This window comes from Pongo abelii, chromosome 20 (genome assembly GCF_028885655.2).
Source record: "Pongo abelii isolate AG06213 chromosome 20, NHGRI_mPonAbe1-v2.0_pri, whole genome shotgun sequence".
NCBI classification, from domain to species: domain Eukaryota; kingdom Metazoa; phylum Chordata; class Mammalia; order Primates; family Hominidae; genus Pongo; species Pongo abelii.
The window spans coordinates 21,638,231-21,643,801 of NC_072005.2; the positions used below are offsets into that span (position 1 = coordinate 21,638,231).

The following is a 5,571-nucleotide window of genomic DNA, read 5'->3' on the forward strand; positions in this document are numbered from 1 at the left end:
TTGCTACTACTTCGTTTATGACATACTCTTTCCATGGTTTTCGATGATTATTCTGTCTAGGCAGGAGAATAGTCAGGAAAATAATCTTAAATTCACAATCTACTTATATTTTGAATCTGTATAATTATGTGAGAAGAACACTTTATTTGAAGGTAATGTTTGAAAAATGTTGTAATGTCTCTTACGTAGTCTTTAATTTTTTTTTGAGACTGAGTCTCTTTCTGTCGCCCAGGCTGGAGTGCAGTGGCGCGATCTTGGCGAGACTCCATCTCAAAAAAAAAAAAAAATTAAAGAGCTTCTGCACAGCAAAAGAAACTATCAACAGTGAACAGATAACATACAGCATGGGAGAAAATTTTTGCAAACTATGCATCCGTCGAAGGTCTAATGTCTAGCATCTATAAGAACTTAAAACAAATTTACAATAGAAAAACAACAACCCCGGCTGTGTGTGGTGGCTCATGCCTGTAATTCTAGCACTTTGGGAGGTCGAGACGATTGGATCACTTGAGGTCAGGAGTTCAAGACCAGCCTGGCCAACATGGCGAAACCCTGTCTCTACTAAAAGTGCAAAAATTAGCCGGCCGTGGTGGCATATGCCTATAATCCCAGCTACTGGGGAGGCTGAGGCAGGAGAATCGCTTGAACCCAGGAGGCGGAGGTTGCAGTGAGCCAAGTTTGTGCCACTACACTCCAGCCTGTGTGAAAGAGTGAGACTCCATCTCAAAAAAAGAAAAGAAAAGAAAAACAACTCCATAAAAAAGTGGATGAAATAGGGCCAGGCTCAGTGACTCATGCCTGTAATTCCAGCACTTTGGGAGGCCAAGGCGGGTAGATCACTTGAGGTCAGGAGTTCAAGATCAGCCTAGCCAACATGGTAAAACCCCATCTCTATTAAAAATACAAAATATCGCTGGGCACAGTGGCTCACTCCTGTAATCTCGGCACTTTGGGAGGCCAAGGCGGGCGGACCACCTGAGGTTGGGAGTTGGAGACCAGCCTGACCAACATGGAGAAACCCTGTCTCTACTAAAAATACAATTAGCTGGGCGTGGTGGTGCATGTGTTTAATCCCAGCTACTCTAGAGGCTGAGGCAGGAGAATCGCTTGAACCCAGGAGGCAGAGGTTGTGGTAAGCCAAGAGTGCACCATTGCACTCCAGCCTGGGCAGCAAGAGCGAAACTCCATCTCATGGTGGTGGACACCTGTAATCCCAGCTACTAGGGAGGCTGAGGCAAGAGAATTCCTTGAACCCAGGAGGCGGAGGTTGCAGTGAGCTGGGATCCAGCCTGGGTAACAGAGCAAGACTGCCTCTCAAAAACAAAAAAAAAGAGTGGGGGAAGGACGTGAACAGACAGACGTGTATCAACAATCATATGAAAATAAGCTCAACACCACTGATTATTAAATAAATGCAAATCAAAACCACAATGAGATACCATCTCATGCCTGTTAGAAAGGCTGTTTTTAATAAGTTAAAGAAATAACAGATGCTGGCGAGGTTGTGGAGAAAAAGAAATGTTTATATACTGTTGGTGGGAGTGTAAATTACTTTAGCCATTGTTGAAGACACTGTTGTTTTTTTTTTTTTTTTTTCTGAGACAGAGTTTTGCTCTTGTTGCCCAACCTGGAGTGCAATCGCACGATCTCAGCTCACTACAACCTCCACCTCCCGGGTTTAAGCGATTCTCCTGCCTCAGACCCCTGAGCCACCACACCCGGCTAATTTTTGTATTTTTAGTAGAGACAGGGTTTCGCCTCATTGGCCAGGCTGGTCTCAAATTCCTGACCTCAGGTGATCTGCCTGCCTCGGCCTCCTAAAGTGTGGGGATTACAGGTGTGAACTTCCATGCCCGGCCTAGTGTGATGAGCAATCCTATTACTGGATATATACCCACAGGAATATAAATTATTCTGTTATAAGTAACACATGCACATGTATGTTCACTGCAGCACCATCCACCACAGCAAACACATGGACTCAACCTAAATTTCCATCATTGATACACTGGACAAAGAAAAATGTGGTACATATATACCATGAAATACTATGGAGTCATAAGAAAAATGAGATCGTGCCCTTTGCAGAGATCTGGATGGAGCTGGAGGCCATTATCCTTAGCAAACTAACACAGGAACAGAAAACCAAATACTTGTTCTCACTTATGAGTGAGAGGTAAAGAATGAGAACACACAGACACAGTGAGGGGAATGACACACCGGTGTCCTTCAAAAAGTGGAAGGTGGGAAGAGAAAGAGGATCAGGAGAAATAATGGTACTAAGCTTAACACCTGGGTTATTAAATAATCTATACAACCCTCACAACACAAGTTTACCTATGTAACAAACCTGCACTTGTACCTTAGAACTTAAAAGTTTTTAAAAACACCTATTTGTGGCCAGGCGCGGTGGCTCATGCCTGTAATCCCAGCACTTTGAGAGGCCGAGGTGGGCGGATCACAAGGTCAGGAGATCGAGACCATCGTGGCTAACATGGTGAAACCCCATCTCTACTAAAAATACAAAAAATTAGCCGGGCGTGGTGGCAGTGGGTGCCTGTAGTCCCAGCTACTCTGGAGGCTGAGGCAGGAGAATGGCGTGAACCCAGGAGGCGGAGCTTGCAGTGGGCTGAGACGGCGCCACTGCACTCCAGCCTGGGCAACGGAGCCAGACTCCGTCACCAAAAAAAAAAAAAAAAAAAAAAGACCTATTTGTACTTTTTAAAGAGGAATCAGCCAGTAATTTCAAAGATGGTTTTGTTTATAAAACATAATCTTCCACTCGTCCAGTAGATGCTCTTCATTTATTTATTTATTGGAGACAGACACTCTGTCTCCCAGGCTGGAGTGCAGTGGTACAATCTCGGCTCACTGCAACCTTTGCCTCCCGGGTTCTAGCGATTCTCCTCCCTCAGCCTCCTGAGTAGCTGGGATTACAGGCCTATGCCACCACACCTGGCTAATTTTTTATTGTTATTAGAGACGAGATTTCACCATGTTGGCCAGGGTGGTCTTGAACTCCTGACCTCAGGTCATCTGCCTCCCTCAGCTTCCCAAAGTGCTGGGATTACAGGCTTGGGCCACCACACCCAGCCAGAAGCTCTTTAACTTAATTAGATCCCATTTGTTAACTTTTGCTTTTGTTGCGATTGGTTTGGCATCTTTGCCATGAAGTCTTTGCCTGCGCCTGTGTCCTGAATGGTACTGCCTAGGTTGTCTTTCAGAGTTTTTATAGTTTGGGTTTTATGTTTAAGTCTTTAATCCATCCTGAGTTATTTTTTGTGTATGGTGTAAGGAAGGGGTCCAGGTTCAATTTCCTGCATATGACTAGCCAGTTCTCCCAGCACAATTTATTGCAAATTCTTTCCCCATTGCTTCCTTTTGTCAGCTTTGTCAAAGGTCAGATGGTTGTAGATGTGCAGCTTGATTTCTGGCCGTCTATTCTGTTCCATTGATCTATGTTTCTGTTCTTGTACTAGTACCATGCTGTTTGCTGTAGCCCTGTAGTATAGCTGAAAGTTGAGCAGCGTGATGCCTCCAGCTTTGTTATTTTTGCTTAGGATTGCCTTGGCTATTCAGGCTTTTTTTGGTTTCATATAAATTTTGAAATAATTCTTTTAAATTCTATGAGAATGTCAGTGGTTGTTTATTGGGAATAGCATTGAATATATAAATTGCTTTGGGCAGTATGGACATTTTAATGATATTGATTCTTTCTATTCATAAGCATGGAATGTGTTTTAATTTGTTTGTGTCATTTCTGATTTCTTTGAGCAGCAGTTTGTAGTTCTCCTAGAGATCTTTCACCTCCCTAGTTAGGTGTATTCCTAGATATTTTATTCTTTTTGTGGCAATTGTGAATGTGAGTTCGTTCATGATTTGGCTCTCGGCATGACTGTTGTTTGTGTACAGGAATGCTAGTAATTTTTGCACATTGATTTTGCATTCTGAGACTTTGCCAAAGTTGTTTATCAGCTTAAGTAGCTTTTGAGCTGAGACTATGGGGTTTTCTAGATATAGGATCATGTAATCTGCAAACAGGGATAGTTTGATTTCCTTTCTTTGTATTTGGATGCGCTTTCTTTCTTTCTCTTGCGTGATTACCCAGACCAGAACTTCCAGTACTATGTTGAATAGGAATGATGAGAGACGACATCCTTGTCTCATTCTGGTTTTCAAGGAGAATGCTTCCAGCTTTCGCCCATTCAGTATAATGTTGGCTGTGGGTATGTCATAGATGGCTCTTATCATTTTGAGGTGTTTTTTTTTTTTCTATACCTAGTTTATTGAGAGTTTTTAACATGAATAGATGTTGAACTGTAATGAAAGTCTTTTGTGCATCTATTGAAATAATCATGTGGTTTTTGCCCCTAGTTCTGTTTCTGTAATGAATCATATTTATTAATTTGGGTACGTTGAACCAAACTTGCATCCCAGAGATGAAGCCTACCTGACCATGGTGGGTAAGTTTTTTGATTTGCTGCTGAATTTGCTTTGCTAGTATTTTGTTGAAGATTTTTGCATCAATGTTCATCAAGGATGTTGACATGAAGCTTTCTTCTTTGTTGTATCTTTTTCAGGTTTTCATGTTAAGATGGTCCTGGCCTCATAGAATGAGTTTAGGGAGAGTCCCTTCTCCTCAATTTTTTGGAATAGTTTCAGTAGGAACAGTACCAGCTCTTCTTTGTGCATCTGGGAGAATTCAGCTGTGAGTCCATCTGGTCCTGGACTTTTATTGATTGGTAGGCTATTTATTACTGCCTCAATTTCAGAACTCATTATTGTTCTGTTCAGGGATTCAGTTTCTTCCTGGTTCAGTCTTGATAGGGTATATGCTTCCAGGAATTTTTCCATTTCTTCTAGATTTTCTAGTTTATGTGCATCGAGTTGCTCATAATATTCTCTGATGGTTGTCTTCTCTGAGGTCAGTGGTAATATCCCCCTTATTGTTTCTGATTGTGTTTATTTGAATCTTCTCTCTTTTCTTCTTTATTAGTCTAGCTAGTGGTCTTTTTAGTTATTTTTTCCAAAAAAACACTTCCTGGATTTGTTGGTCTTTTGAATGTGTTTTCATGTCACTGTCTTGTTCAGTGCAGCTCTGATTTTGATTATTTCTTGTTTTCTTCTAGCTTTGGGATTTGTTTGCTCTTGGTTCTCTAGTTCTTTTATTTATTTATTTATTTTATTTTATTTATTTATTTTTTGAGCTGGAGTCTCGCTGTGTTGCCCAGGCTGGAGTGCAGTGGTGCAATCTCGGCTCACTACAACCTCCACCTCCTGGGTTCAAGCGATTCTCCTGCCTCAGTTTCCCGAGTAGCTGGGATGGACTACAGGGATGTGCCACCACACCAGGCTAATTTTTTGTATTTTTAGTAGAGATGGGGTTTCACCATGTTAGCCAGGATAGTCTCGATCTCCTGACCTTGTGATTCGCCCGCCTCGGCCTCTCAAAGTGCTGGGTTTACAGGCGTGAGCCACCGCTCCTGGCCTTGTTCTCTAGTTCTTTTAGTTGTGATGTTACGTTGTTAACTTGAGATCTTCCTAACTTTTTGATGTGAGGCTTTAGTGCCG

At 42.1% G+C, this 5,571-nt stretch overlaps 1 long non-coding RNA gene across 1 annotated transcript in view; it reads right to left on the reverse strand.

Annotated features, from left to right (window-relative positions):
* LOC129051932 (uncharacterized) overlaps positions 1 to 5,571 on the reverse strand; it is a 34,930-nt gene that overhangs the window by 23,932 nt on the left and 5,427 nt on the right. The window lies entirely within an intron of this gene.